The sequence below is a fragment of the Macrobrachium nipponense genome, chromosome 41 (genome assembly GCF_015104395.2).
Source record: "Macrobrachium nipponense isolate FS-2020 chromosome 41, ASM1510439v2, whole genome shotgun sequence".
NCBI classification, from domain to species: domain Eukaryota; kingdom Metazoa; phylum Arthropoda; class Malacostraca; order Decapoda; family Palaemonidae; genus Macrobrachium; species Macrobrachium nipponense.
In genome coordinates, this window is record NC_061102.1 from 58,174,325 (window position 1) to 58,189,889 (window position 15,565).

A 15,565-nucleotide genomic window follows, 5' to 3' on the forward strand; every position below is an offset into this window, starting at 1 on the left:
TTAAAGCACTGAAATTTGAAAAGGAGAGAGAGAGAGAGAGAGAGAGAGAGAGAGAGAGTGATGGGGTTGTGGGGGTAGTTGGGAGGGGAAAGCCTCAAGTGGAAATCGAAAGATTTGAATTGAAACCTCCCGAATCGATTAGACTGTCTTGTCTGTAACTTTTTTCTTATATTTTAATCACAGAAAATATAGGCCTAGAACTTGGCTGATCTGTGCACACGTATTGTAATGCTACAGTGGCATCTCTCTCTCTCTCTCTCTCTCTCTCTCTCTCTCTCTCTCTCTCTCTCTCTCTCTCTCTCTCTCTCTCTCCTTAAATATTCTGGTAGATTTCCGATGTTCTCTATTATGATTATTAGATTACTGACTTTTTAAATATGCTTTTAAGACTTCGAATAAGTCTTGTAATGAAAATAACCAAGATGGAATAATATGTTATTCCGTCTTAACCTTCCGTTTTCACTCGCTCTTTCCTTCCTTTACCGACGTCTCGTTCAACTCCTTTTCTGAATCAGCCAATCACAATCGAGCATTTAGCTAAAGTGTGTTCTGATTGGCTGATTTGTCAGAGTTTTGGGGACTTTCCGGATGTAAACAAATTTATCAAAATCGCCGCTTCAGCCTTCAGTTTAGTTGAGTCTGTCTCCGTCTTCCTCAAGAATCCTACGTAGGTTTTCTCCTGTCTGTGCCCGATGAAAGTCGCCGTTTTTACGCAAATACGGACGTTTCGACGCTGTGGAGGAACCATATGTATGATCAATAACGACCGTCCTTTACTGTCTAAGGTGATGATATAGTAAGTTTAAATAGCTGTAGTTCCAATAGTGATATATAGGTAGGTAGTATTAGCAGAATAACTAGGTATACCTAGGTACTGCCATAGAAGCCGGTTCGATTTCCAAGTGAGGAGACCACGTGACTCCGATTCTTCGTGAGTCATGGGGGGGGAGTCCATGATACTGTGGTTGAGTCATGGCCTCCAGGTCCTTAGAACTCATTTTTTTCGTGTGGAAAGTGTTGTGAGTCATGGTGGGGAGTCCTTGCTTAACTATTGCTGGAGTCATGGCCTCCAGACCCCTTTGGGTCAGACAACAAAAATGTCTTCTCAATACGTACAGCCGATTGGACTTAGTCGGAAATGGCTGCTTAAACAAATAATAAAATATATGTAACCTGCGCATATAGCTAGTAGGTATACTTGATAACCGCAAAAAGGGAATTAAATCACGACTTATAGCTAAGGCAAAACAACACCGACCCCCCACGTACCCCTCTCCATAGGTAATAGGGCAAAATTGTAACCAGTTAGCCCCTCTCCTTCCCCGAGGGTTACGTTAGGTTGGTATTTTGAGTTTTTTCTTTCTTGAAAAACCTAAAATGAGGAACTAGTATTATCAACTTGTAGGAGGTTAGGCTGCTCATTCAATCAATATGTTTATCCACATACCTACCCCCCCCCCCTTTTTTTTTATCCTTTTTGTAAAGGATTTTTTTGGAGCTATTTAATTTTATTATGCCGTCATAAATACACTGGCTGTTGCAATACCATTTTTAGTACCCGTTACCTGATAGTAATAAGGGCAGGCTGAGATACATAACTCGCTTCATCTTCTATGGCGGCTTTTGTGGCAATTAATTTGTTTAGTTTTGTATTAAATACTGCTTAGTAGGAATAAGTATTTTGTAATATGTATTTAAGGGGGGTTAGGGTAGGATTGGCAGCAGCAGCCTCCTGACCCAATGCCAGAAGATGATGATGCCCTTTGAGCCTGGACTGGGCTCCGTTTACTTCAGTGGTGGTTGTTGGACTTGGAGGCAGTTTTTGACAATAGAAAGAGACTGTAAGGCAAGGAAGGTCATTTATATAGTAACTGAGAAACTATTGATCACTTTTTTAACTTTTATTTTTTTTCCTTTTCCCCCCAAAGACAGTGTTGAAAGAGTGTGGAACTGAGGTTTGCATTGCACCTGAGTTAACCTTATTGTAGGGGTTGGGGGTTTCCCCAGAGGTCCTCCTGCTCCTCCCTCCTCTGGGGGATTTAACAACAAAATGGGGCCATCATGATTACTATCATTGTAGTCAACCAGAAATTCCTCTCATAAGGCTACTTTCTCATGAGGGTAGATGCTACTTATGGCCCATTCCTCTACTGCTGCTATAGGTAGGAGTAGTTCCTCAAACCTGCACCGTCAACTAGTGGGAGACCTTCTCAGTAGTAGGAGGAGGAGGAGGTGGTTGGGTGTCGTTTTTCGAGATGGATTGGTGGTGGAGACTGACAGGCAACCTCCTTGTTTCCCAAAACCCCATAGTGGGGCAGTTCCGTCAATGGACCTCATGCGGTCCTCTGTAGGCATTGCTTAAGGTTGTTTGCTGCGTGCCTTCCTTAGGCCCCTAGTTGCAATCCTTCTCATTCCTTTCCTTTTACTGCGCCTCCTGTCGTGTTCTCTTTCTTCCTCTTACTTTCACCCTCTCTCCTAACACTTGGTTCACAATGCTTCAACTGCTTTGAGGTTTTCCTCCTGTTACACCTTTCAGACCTTTATATGTCTGTCTCCATTTCAGCGGTGAATGTCCTCATAGGTCCCAGTGCTTGGCCTTAGACATAAATTCTATATTCAACTCAACTCGTGTCCCAAGAAGTGGGTTGACTTCTCGTCAAGTTTGATGTTCTATGATCCACAGGTGAAATGAAGCACAGGCAGCCTCTATTTCAATGCTGAGCAGAGGCTCAGGAGGCTTCAAATGATGGGTGAAATGAGTCTGGAAGAAGTTCAGTGTGACTTGTTGATCTTAAGAATTTTGAGTTCATGAAGGTCCTCTAGCTGAGGTCATTAGAAGTGGTTGCAACAAAATCACAGGTCATTTTCACGAAAAGCGTCGCGTCAGGTTTTCTGTATTGGGCTCGGGACTTTTTAAGATGGGGATACGTACCTACTCCCCAGTGGAATTTCGGGGCTGATTTTCACTCTAGGTTCGTGAAATAATGTGTGATTGGAACTGTAGTTTTCATTGACCCCAGCCTTACCTAACTCAAGTTAACCTTAGCCTAGCCAAACATAGGGCACACTGTAAGTAGTGTGGGATCTGTGACACTCAACAGGGAATTAGAATATCATCACAGAAGACTGCAGGTAAATTAAAGTGTCAAATTTCTTGCATTATTGAGTGTTGACAGGTTATATGTCCTGTGGATTGCATTTGAATGACCTTAAGCCATGTGTCCAACAGAGTACGTATTGGGCTGTTTGTAGCCACCTTATTGGGATACAAAAAGTCTTGTGTCCTCCAGCACCATTTTTTGAGAGCCTGTGAGGATAAAATGTGAAGGTCATGTTTGGCTTTGAAGTATAGGTACTGATATTCTTCAATACCTAGTAAGCAATCGCAAGCCCATTAAAGATCAGAAATTGTTAGACCCTGGCTCACTGTAGTGTTTGCAGTTGATGCCCATCTGATGTTTCTGCACTGAGGTCATTGACAGAAACTATAATAGCACGCAATTGATTCATTCATAATAAATGCCACTGAACACCCAATTATATCTTGTTACCTTCAATAACTCTCCTGCTGAATCTTTGTCATAATTACAGTCTTCCATTTCAATATTTACCTTGACCCCAGTTTTATGAGTTAGTGAAACCCTCTGTTGGTTGATTACCTCTTGAGCAAAGGAACACCAGTCATATATATGTATATGGTTTAGTCGTGGAGGGGGACCTCCTTTGTGGCTAGATGCAACATGCATTTAATCGCAACTGAAGACATTTTTTTCAACTGCAACCTGCAACTTCATTATAAGCCATGCAATTTCTTTTGTTTTATGTATCATGTTTTTCAAAATATAATAGTACAGAAGTATAATTTTCCAGTTTTGCAAAGCACAAAAATCACTCTAGCATAAAGGTGCGTCCACACGGTCGAACAATGTCCGACGGACAAACATTGTTACCAATCAACAATTGTCTGCCGGTCTTTGCCTTGTAAAATCAGTGGTATACAACCTCATCTGGTACCACTGTTTGTTGCCAGATCTACTTCCATCGTTTCAACGCCTATGACGTCACCCTGCTTCGCCTATGATATGGTAACAATGTTTGTCCGTCGGACATTGTTCGACCGTGTGGACGCACCTTAAGAAATAGATTTCATGAACTCAGTCATAACCGTGCCATGTATGAAAGTTTGGAGAGATGTGGTCAGTCAGGTGATGGTAAAGTAAAAATCTAATGACAGTCGGACCTAAGGAAGTTATGTACAAGAATAACGTGTTAGAGTGATAAAGGAACAATTTATCTCATAAGTCAATAGAGAGCAAAATTACCTTACCTTTCTACATGGTTAAAATCAGTCCTCATTTTTTCCATGGGTGAAGTTCCACACGTCCCACACAGACGCTGGTCCTTGCCGCCTTTGACATCCACGATGCTTATATACCTACTGCAGGAGTTTAAAAGAGTTATGTATCCTTCCTCTGCTCACTTATGTCACTGGGTAACTGACTGGGAGATGAAGCTTTATCTTAAAATCTTCTTCCAACTAAGAATTGAGCATCCATATGAAAATAAAATGAGGGTTTGTATTTTAGGAACAAATCACAGATTTTATTAAATAAATAAATAGTAATTTTTCAAAATACTATAGCAGCTATACAAAAAAAGCAGTACATATTTTATTACAACTTGACCTGTAACCAATCCCTCAATTTCCCTGTTGCAGAATGGTGAAATGATGCCTCGCTTCTGAGTGAGGGAGCGAATGGGTTCTCCCTCATATTATATATTGACGCCAGTGAACAGCATTTCTACCAAGGTAGACCAGACCAGTTATTGCAGAAGGTACAGCATTGCATCATTAAAAGACACCAGGTTTGTATAGCTAACAAAAATACTAGTCTCAAAAGTGTACAAATTTGATGATAGAAAGGTGGATCTCATTACTAGCATGTATAATGCCTTGGCTGGTGCTGCAGTGGAGAGGTTAAGGTATGGTTATTTGTAACACCATTTTCCAGAGAGCTTAGACCAGCAACAATATTCCAAATCCATTTCTTGCCAAGAACACAAAATGTAGTTTTTTTTCTCTCTCATAACTTTGTGGTTTGTGTACTTTTGACCAACAAAAATGGGTTACCACAGGTGGTAGTTGGGTACTATTATGGGTGGGGAACACCAAACTTATATGAATGGGTAACACCAACTGTAGTGGTGAAATAGCACGATGGACGAGAAGCTGGGGTTAGTCTTACGCTTGATATGATTTTTGGAGGGATGTTACACTGTTAATTGGAGAGAGCTGCCAGGAAGGAATGAATGATACGACACAGATATCTTACCATGGTGGGATTAAATAACATCATTGAATTAATTATAGCTAGCTTTTAAATTTTTCCCATTTTTTGCATATATAAACCACAAGTTGATGACAAGCTGTATCTAGACTGGTTAATGTAAAGAAGATCCTGTTTGGTCTCACAGGCATCTCAGGGTACATTCTTGAGCTGCTTAGCTGCTTGTTGCAAAAATATTTCACAGGCACAAGATATTTTCCATTCTGTTCCCCCTACATAGTGATTCCATCTGCTCTCTTATTTTTGCATCTCCCATTTACACCGAGATATCATATCCTAAATTCCTAATTTGTTGTGTTTGTGGACACTTGCTCTTTTGATAAGTAGTGTTTCATTACTGGTGTGATTTTCATGGGTGAAGGTTTGGTATGAGCGAGATAGCCATGCGTTTTGTGGAAGATCGTTAACCTGAATCTTGAACAAAGGGTCCAAGTGCATGATGATATAACCCATATTCTTCACTGAACTCTGCAAATGTTTCATCAGGATGTCTTGATATTTTTAAAATATGGGAAATGAACTAAATGACCTTGGGCCTAAATTTTACATTCCATGTTCCATTGTTTTCACTGCTTGTGTTTGAAGTCAATTTTACCATTGTTGTTTGTGGTGTTCACTCTCTGCCCAAGAACCCCACAGTTCCCACTGTGGTCCTATAATTGTTTGGAAGAAGTCTGAATAGGGGAGAAACAAAGAGGGAGTGGCTTTCTGTATAAAATGGTCAAGAACTTGCAAATTGCAAGACAACCGATTACAAAAATAAGCTTCATGTTTCCAGTACATAGTTGATTTGTCAATTTTAATGCTTACATAGTTTGGATGGTAGAAGGACAGGGCTCGTCATAACGTGAGGGGTGACCTGAGGGGTGATCTTATGTCCTTGAGAGGGTTGGGTAGAGTACCTACTGTCTGGTGGCTTTCAACATTAGTTGGATTTGATTGATAAAGCTGTAACAAGCCATGCAGTACAGCAGTGGGAATATTGGCTTAGGACTCAACTGTAGAGGCAGACATTTAGTGATCCTGGTGTTGAAGCCATTATCAGAATTTAAAATTTTACTTACCTTGAAGACAGTGCAGTGCTCATATCCTAGTATGGATATGAGCACTGCAGTCTTCAAGGTAAATAAAATTTTAAATTCTGATAATGGCTTCCATTAATCAAGTCTACCTTTTCTCCACCAGTCACTGTGTTGCATCATTCTTGCTTTCACTTAATGTTTTCATCAGTGTCAGTAGAGTAGCAGCAACCTTTGCTTGGTCTGCCAAGAGCATAGAATATAATTTGGCACGAAACATCCACACACCTGACTAGGAATGGCCTCTATTGTATTAAGACAACCAAATTTGAATTAATATGCACTGATATCTATGCTGTGTTCACCAGTAGCTTGTGATTGTGCAAGGTAATTTCACATTCCCTCAGAATGATAAGATCTATGGATGTCCAAGGTTTGTTGAGTTCAGTGAAGGTGATGGTCTTTGTAGCTTTATGTGAGTGGCCAAGGAAGCAAAATGTCATTCAGAGGACTTCAAAGAAATTGTAATGCTGCTTCAGTCTTGTAATAAAACTTTCACCCACAAAAGACATGCCTTTAGTTAAACTAAATCGACAAGGAGTTTAACAAAAACACTGTACATAACTTTTTTTCATTGGGTAAAAGTATGAGTTTCTGTTACCCATGATGATATTACAAGGGTGGAACAATATTTATGCAGACAGGCACACAGGAGCCCAATAGTTCAAAAGGCATTAGTACGATGAGATAAGAAATTGAAAGTTATGGAGACATGCCAACTTAACCAATACATATATTTGTACCTATCAGTTATCCTGTTATGGGCAGTAAGAAATGAATCCCGTTTGTTATATTTTAATCTTCATGTACTATTTAATAGGGTGTTAGTGAGAACCTTTCATTCATTAACCATAGAAGACACCTGAACGTAATGGGGAAGGTTATGTGATTGGTTTATTCACCTTTCCATTTAATATTTTTCCCTATATGAATCTAAATTGCATTTCTTCCAGTCTACAGACATTTCAGGTATTTATGGATATCCTTTCTGGTGGTGAAGTCCTATCTATGGTTAGGGCATCTAGTACAATACAATTTTTCAACCTATGATCTCAGCCTTGAGTTGCCACAGTTAACATATATGTGATAACGGTTTTTTAATATTTTATACCTTGAAATAAGACATTGCAAAAATATATGTAAATTTGATATTGCTTCATGATTTGATGATTCCAAGATAACATTAAACATTCACATGAATGGCAAATGAACGCGAAGAAAGGCTTATATTGGTCTGCCGTCCATTAACCTCACTCTATTATATTTATGACATAGCCCAAGACATGCACGAATAACTAAGGGCCATAGCTACGGAAGGAAGGAAAAATATATATAATTTTTTTTTTAAATTAACAAGAGGCCGAAACTGGATCACACTGATGTAAATCAGAAGAAAAGGTAATGAATAGAGATGTTACCGAAGATATGACCAGAGCAGAGCTTGAAATGACAAGGGATATAAATGATAATAATAAAAACAATAATAATAATTATAATAATAATATGCTGGAAGCAAACCCTATTTTAAACATGTTTTATTAAAATTAATTGCTGCCTCAGCAGCGTTAATTTTATAAAGGTTCTTCTCTTTTTCCTAATTATTGTTTTCTCATTTACTGCTTTTTGAGACATGCCAACCTTCGGTGCGTTGCTCACCAGTTGAAGCAACAATGAGAAAACAATAATTAGAAAAATAGAGAAGAACCTTTATAAAATTAACGCAGCTGAGGCAGCAATAATAATAATAATAATAGGGACAAAATCTCTATCGCGAGAGTATATATAATGTTGTAAAGGGTCCACAATAATACAAAGTTACAAGTCCGTGTATAATTTATGAAGACTTTACAGAAAGCTTTCGAACCCTTCCCTGTGTTCATCTACAGTCTAGGGAAGGGTTCGAAAGCTTTCTGTAAAGTATTAATAATTATACACGGACTTTTAACACTGTATTATTGTGGACCCTTTACAACAAAATAACAATAATAATAATAATAATAATGGTAAATAAATTACCAAGACCCTCCAAATCCTTTGAAATTTTATATTAATTTTTCTTAGAAAATTCACCATATCGTAAAGCCACACGTGACAAATCATCATCTGGAAGTAAAGATGAAATCTTCGCATCAGAATATGGGAGACTGCCCTTTGTGGTGCGCATATACCCATATGCCTGACGTAAATGTTCCAGGGAATGTCCGGCATCTGCCGTAATAAAATTCAAGTATGCCCTTCGTCAGCAGAAGATAACCATGGGAAAAAATGGTCGTGTCGTCCCATCTATGGGAATCTCTACATAGAGGCATGATAAGGAAATGAATTATTGGCAGAGTAAAAAAAAAAAATGTTTTATTAACACTAATCATCGGTAATTAACCTTTCAAATGAAACTCATTTTCATATGAATGTCAGATTATACACGCGTCTTTCATTTTCTCTATTATACACCTGGTCTACAATGCTTACATCATCTACGATTCAACTTCAAAAGGATGCCTTACCTGTACATACGTCATAACTATTACATCACAATACCTCATAGTACCTAATACATGTAACCTTGTGGCGTAACTACGACTGTCACTTATTACCTTAGGCCCCGTCCACACGGTCGAGCTCTGCTCGGTAAACTTTGCCTTTTTGCGGGCTAAGCATGTCGTACGCATTTATGCTGCTGTCCGAACGACGCTAGTTGGATAGTGAGAGCCTGGCAGTGACTCTGCTGTACTCTGACGTCATTTTTCTGCTATTTTCTACTATTCACGTTAAGTGAAAATGGTTGTTTAAAGGGATAAGTGTTTATTTTAGTTAATTACATTATACTGAGGCGCACACACATCTTTGTACAAAGATATGTATTAAATAAACAAGTAGAAGAAATCCGGTTTAGTAGGACCAATACAGTTTAATCAAAAGAAACGTAGCAACAAATAACCTAAAGACATTAATCTTCAACGAAGTTTATAAGAATATCATGAATAACGTAAACGAAATAGTAAGCAACACAAATATTTTAAAGAAATGCACTAAATGAATATGAAACATACAGATAACATATTTGTAAAAAGGTATTTACAAGAAAATAAAAACAAACTGACAAAGATAATTATTTACAAGATTATCCAAGCCAGCTTCTATAAAAACATGTTGCTTATGACACACCTGCATGCCTTAATTATCAGCCTGTGGTTATCGACCACTCTTGTCAACCAAGATTTATCTTGGCAATTAGAGAGCCCTCTCTCCTGAACCCTTTGAGATTGTGGTCCGTTAAGATATAAATTATATTTCAGTACACTGGTTAATTTGCATTTAAAACTTTTATTCAATCAGTCTGTTTATAAGATTACCCTTAATTGCAAGTAATTATTTATATGCAGTGTATGTATATGTATATAATCTTAGCCCAGTTATTTATTGATGAACTTATGCATGGATTTTAGACAAAACAACTATGAGTATACTTATTTACTTATAACAAAAATAGTATGAAATATGATTGATAAGTTGTAAAGAACCTTAAGGAATCTTCTTGTCACCTGATTGGTCAAATGTCAGTAAGCTGTCTCCATAATGGACTAGACTGACAGATTTCCGTAGCATTACAATAAAGAGTGTTAATATATTTGGTTTTCAAAGTTCCCATAAGTCATATTTACCTGACGTATTCATAAAGAAAGGTAAAATAATGGGAAACTCTTGTTTATTTTCCTTTATTCATTTATTTGTGAAGATTTTACATAAAATTGAGATTTACGGAAACTTACCCGTAGGTGATTTCTTTATCCGTTGAGCAAAAATATTTCCGTCAGTGAACAGCCCTGCTGCAGGCAAAGTTTCGATACTTCGATAAACATTAGGAAAGCCCTATACGAAGCTTTTCTTGCCGTTTCTCCGTTTCTGACGTCACACTGAGCAAAGTTTGCAGAGCAAAGTTCGACCGTGTGGACAGGGGCTTAGTGTCATGAAAAGATTTTTATCCGATTACGTCAAAACTATGACGTCACAGTACCTAATGAACGTAAACCTTAGTGACGTCATTAGTTGGTTACTCCAAACCATGACGTCACGATACCTCTAAACCAACTTGGTTACCTATGACGTAATCATTTTAAAATACAGCTTAGGTGACGTCACAATACCTTTGCACATTTCATGACGTAACTATGACGCCATTAAAACTGACGTTACAATACCCTTGCACATTTCGTGCCATAACTGTCGTCATTAAGACCAATACCTGTGACGTCACTAACATACTATTAGTCAACTAACCTATTTATAGGTATCACTCAACCATTCTTTTGTTCCATTGGAAACGTAACGAATTTACACTTAAATTTGGTAGTCCAGATATAACGTTGGCACTTATAAAGAGGCACACTCTCTCACCATACCTTGAAAATGGCATCTGCCACTTATAAATTTTAGTAATGTTCATTATTGCTACTTACTCTTACCTGGCACAGTTTGGCCTTTTATGCACTCGATACTCAGTAACGTAGATAGTACTACATTTCTCTCTCTACCAGCACAGCATTTTTCTCTACCAGTGGATTGTTCTCCATATGCCAGCACTGAATTTCTCTCTCTCTACTAAAGAACCCCCTATCAGGTCTTGGTAGCCAGCCAAATCACCTCCGGACATCCAAATGACCTCTATAGATGACCAGACCCGAAAAAAATGGTCCTTGGGGTGTGTTGTTACACTAAAAATGGAATACCATCAATGCAACAGGTGAAATGATAGAAGTTTTACATGGGAGTTACCAGGTGATTATGACAGGTTTAAATTTGAGAGAATTTGGGTAACTTAAAAAAAAGAAAAAAAAGAAGGGAATGTAGAAAAGTTGATGAATTTACGAATTAGTGGTTTTACGTCATTAAAAATCTTAAAGAAAAGACTTTAACCAATCAGGACACTAGAAGGGACAAGACAGTTCAAGACGGCAAAGTACAGAAACTACAAACTATTCAAAGATGATAAGGTCAAACAAAGCTCCTTTGATTCTCTAACAGAGTAAAAGTAGACGTCTCAAAGTTCTCGTTCTCCTACAAAGCTCAAACGTCCCTAAGAGAAGGATAGTAATTAACTAATCAGGAGGATGAGAAGCATTGATTCATACTTCGACACTGATGCTGCAAATCAGTTCCTAAGAGAAGGACAGTAATTAACTAATCGGGAGGATGAGAAGCATTAAGTGATTCATACTTCAATACTGATGCTGCAAATCAGAGTATGAAAGTCACCATTGCTATAATTTGAAATGAAGATGGAGGGGTGTTTGAAACCCTAGTTTATCGAAGTATCGAGACTTTGCTTGCAGCAGGGCTGTTCACTGATGGAAATAATTTTGTTAAACGGATAAAGAAATCACCTACGGGTAAGTTTCCGTAAATCTCAATTTTATGTAAAACCTTCACAAATAAATAAATAAAGGAAAATAAACAAGAGTTTCCCGTTATTTTACCTTTCATAATAATAATTAATACGTCAGGTAAATATGACTTATGGGAACTGTGAAAACCAAATATATTAACACCCTTTATTGTAATGCTACGGAAATCTGTCGGTCTAGTACATTATGGAGACAGCTTACTGACATATGACCAATCAGGTGACAAGAAGATTCCTTAAGGTTCTTTACAACTTATCAATTATATTTCATACTATTTTTGTTATAAGTATACTCATAGTTGTTTTGTCTAAAATCCATGCATAAGTTCATCAATAAATAACTGGGCTAAGATTATATACATATACTTACACTGCATATAAATAATTACTTGTAATTAAGGGTAATCTTATAAACTGACTGATTAAATAAAAGTTTTAAATGCAAATTAACCAGTGTACTGAAATATAATTTATATCTTAACGGACCACAATCTCAAAGGGTTCAGGAGAGAGGGCTCTCTAATTGCCAAGATAAATCTTGGTTGACAAGAGTGGTCGATAACCACAAGCTGATAATTAATACGAAGATTTCACCTTTACTTCCAGATGATGATTTGTCACGTGTGGCTTTACGATATGGTGAATTTTCTAAGAAAAATTAATATAAAATTTCAAAGGATTTGGAGTGTCCTGGTAATTCAGTTACCATTATTGTTATTATTATTATTTTGTTGTAAAGGGTCCACAATAATACAAAGTGTTAAAAGTCCGCGTATAATTATTAATACTTTACAGAAAGCTTTCGAACCCTTCCCTAGACTGTAGATGAACCCAGGGAAGGGTTCGAAAGCTTTCTGTAAAGTCTTCATAAATTATACACGGACTTGTAACTTTGTATTATTGTGGACCCTTTACAACATTATATATACTCTCGCGATAGAGATTTTGTCCCTATTATTATTATTATTATTGCTGCCTCAGCTGCGTTAATTCTATAAAGGTTCTTCTCTGTTTTTCTAATTATTGTTTTCTCATTGGTGCTTCAACTGGTGAGCAACGCACCGAAGGTTGGCATGTCTCAAAAAGCAGTAAATGAGAAAACAATAATTAGGAAAAGAGAGAAGAACCTTATAAAATTAACGCAGCTGAGGCAACAATTAATTTTGATAAAACATGTTTAAAATAGGGTTTGCTTCCAGCATATTATTATTATTATATTATTTATTTATTACCTTATTATTAGTTATCTTATATTATTTATATTTATTATTATTATATTATTATTATTATTATTATATTTATTATGATTATTATTATTTTATTAATTATTATTTATTATTATATTATTATTATTATTATTATTAATTATTATTTATTATTATTATTATTATTTATTATTATTATCTTATTATTATTATTATTATTATTATTATTTTTATTATTATTATTATTTATATTATTATTATTTATTTATTATTATTATTTTATTATTATTATTTATATTTATTATTATTATTATTATTATATTTATTATTATTATTTAATTATTTATATTCATTATTATTATTATTATTATTTATCATTATTATTATTATTATTTTATTTACTTATTTATTATTATTTATTATTTTTTATTTATCATTATTTATTTATTTATTGTTTATTATTTGTTATTTTATTATTATTTATTATTTATTTATTTATTTATTATTTATTTATTTGCTTATTATTTATTTTTTTTTTATTATTTATTATCCCTTGTCATTTCAAGCTCTGCTCTGGTCAAATCTTCGGTAACATCTCTATTCATTACGTTTTCTTCTGATTTACATCAGTGTGATCCAGTTTCTGCCTCTTGTTTATTTAAGAAAAAAATTTTATATATATTTTTCCTTCCTTCCGTAGCTATGGACCTTAGTTATTCGTGCATGTCTTGGGCTATGTCATAAATATAATAGAGTGAGATTAATGGACGGCAGATCAATATAAGCCTTTCTTCGCGTTCATTTGCCATTCGTGTGAATGTTTAATGTTATCTTGGAATCATCAAATCGTGAAGCAATATCAAATAACATAGAACTGAAATATGAGAATTCGAAGTGTTCTTAAATTCCAAATTCTCTTGGAGATGATTTATTATTATTATTATTTTTTTTTTTTTTTTTTTTGCTTTATCACAGTCCTCCAATTCGACTGGTGGCATTTATATGCACAGGCTCCAGGGGAGGGCTTTTGCTACTGAATCATGCCTCTTTTTGTACTGGTACTGTGCAAGTGCCGGACATTCGCTTGCTATGTGGTTTATGGTCTCATTTTTCGTATTGCACTTCCTACATATGGGAGAGATGTTATTTCCATCTATCGTTCTTTGGATATATCTGGTTCTTAGGGCCTGATCTTGTGCCGCTGTTATCATTCCTTCAGTTTTCTTCTTGAGCTCTCCCCTCTGTAACCACTGCCATGTGTCATCGCTGGCCATTTCTTTAGTCTGCCTCATGTATTGCCCGTGCATTGGTTTGTTGTGCCAGTCCTCTGTTCTGTTTGTCATTCTCCCTTCTCTGTATATTTCTGGGTCTTCGTCTACTTTTATCAGTCCTTCTTCCCATGCACTCTTGAGCCACTTGTCTTCACTGGTTTTCGGATATTGCCCCAGTGCTCTGTTCTCGATGTTGACGCAGTCCTCTATGCTTAGTAGTCCTCTCCCTCCTTCCTTTCGTGTTATGTATAGTCTGTCCGTATTTGCTCTTGGGTGTAGTCCTTTGTGTATTGTCATATGTTTCCTAGTTTTCTGGTCTGTTGCAGAGTTCTGCCTTCGTCCATTCGACTATTCCTGCGCTGTATCTGATTACTGGCACTGCCCATGTGTTTATGGCTTTTATCATATTTCCGGCGTTGAGTTTTGACTTGAGTATCGCCTTGAGTCTCTGCATATATTCTTTCCTGATCGTGTCGTTCATCTCTTGGTGGTTTATATCCCCCTCTCCCATTATTCCCAGGTATTTGTATCCAGTCTCATCTATGTGTTTGATGTTGCTCCCATCTGGTAGCTTTATCCCTTCAGTCCTTGTTACTTTGCCCTTTTGTATGTTGACTAAGGCGCATTTTTCTATTCCAAACTCCATCCTGATGTCCTTACAGTCTGGATTAGGGTATCTATTTCCTTGATGCTCTTACCATACAGCTTGATGTCGTCCATGAACATCAGATGGTTAATTCTGTTGCCTCTTTTCTTGAGTTGGTACCCAGCATCCATCTTCTGCAGTACTTTTGTCATGGGAATCATGGCTACTACGAAGAGTAGTGGGGACAGTGAGTCGCCCTGGAAGATTCGTCTCCTGATATTAACCTCTGCTAGTTTTATTCCAGAGCTTGTAAGTATTTGTATTCAGTTGCGCATTGTATTTTGAGGAAGCTGATGGTATTTCCTCTGCCCCATATATTTTCAGGCATTCTATTAGCCATGTGTGTGGATACATGTCGAAGGCTTTCTTATAGTCTATCCATGCCATGCTTAGGTTGGTTTTCCTTTTCTTACTGTTCTTCATTACCATTTTGTCTATCAGGAGCTGGTCTTTTGTGCCCCTACACTTCCTTCTGCAGCCTTTCTGTTGGTGGGGATGGTGTTTGTCTCCTCTAGGTAGTTGTACAGCCTTTTGCTGATGATACCTGTTAGTAACTTCCACATTATTGGTAGGCAGGTGATAGGCCTGTAGTTACTGGCTATATTTCCCTTACTC

At 36.8% G+C, this 15,565-nt stretch overlaps 1 protein-coding gene across 1 annotated transcript in view; it reads left to right on the plus strand.

The window, feature by feature from the left end:
- The first annotated feature begins 651 nt into the window (after positions 1–651).
- Positions 652–15,565, plus strand: part of LOC135212862 (uncharacterized) — a 30,024-nt gene continuing 15,110 nt past the window's right edge. The window contains exons 1-2 of the mRNA XM_064246628.1: positions 652–785; positions 4,718–4,866. The gene's annotated coding sequence lies outside the window, so the exon portion shown is untranslated. The remainder of the gene's footprint in view (positions 786–4,717; positions 4,867–15,565) is intronic.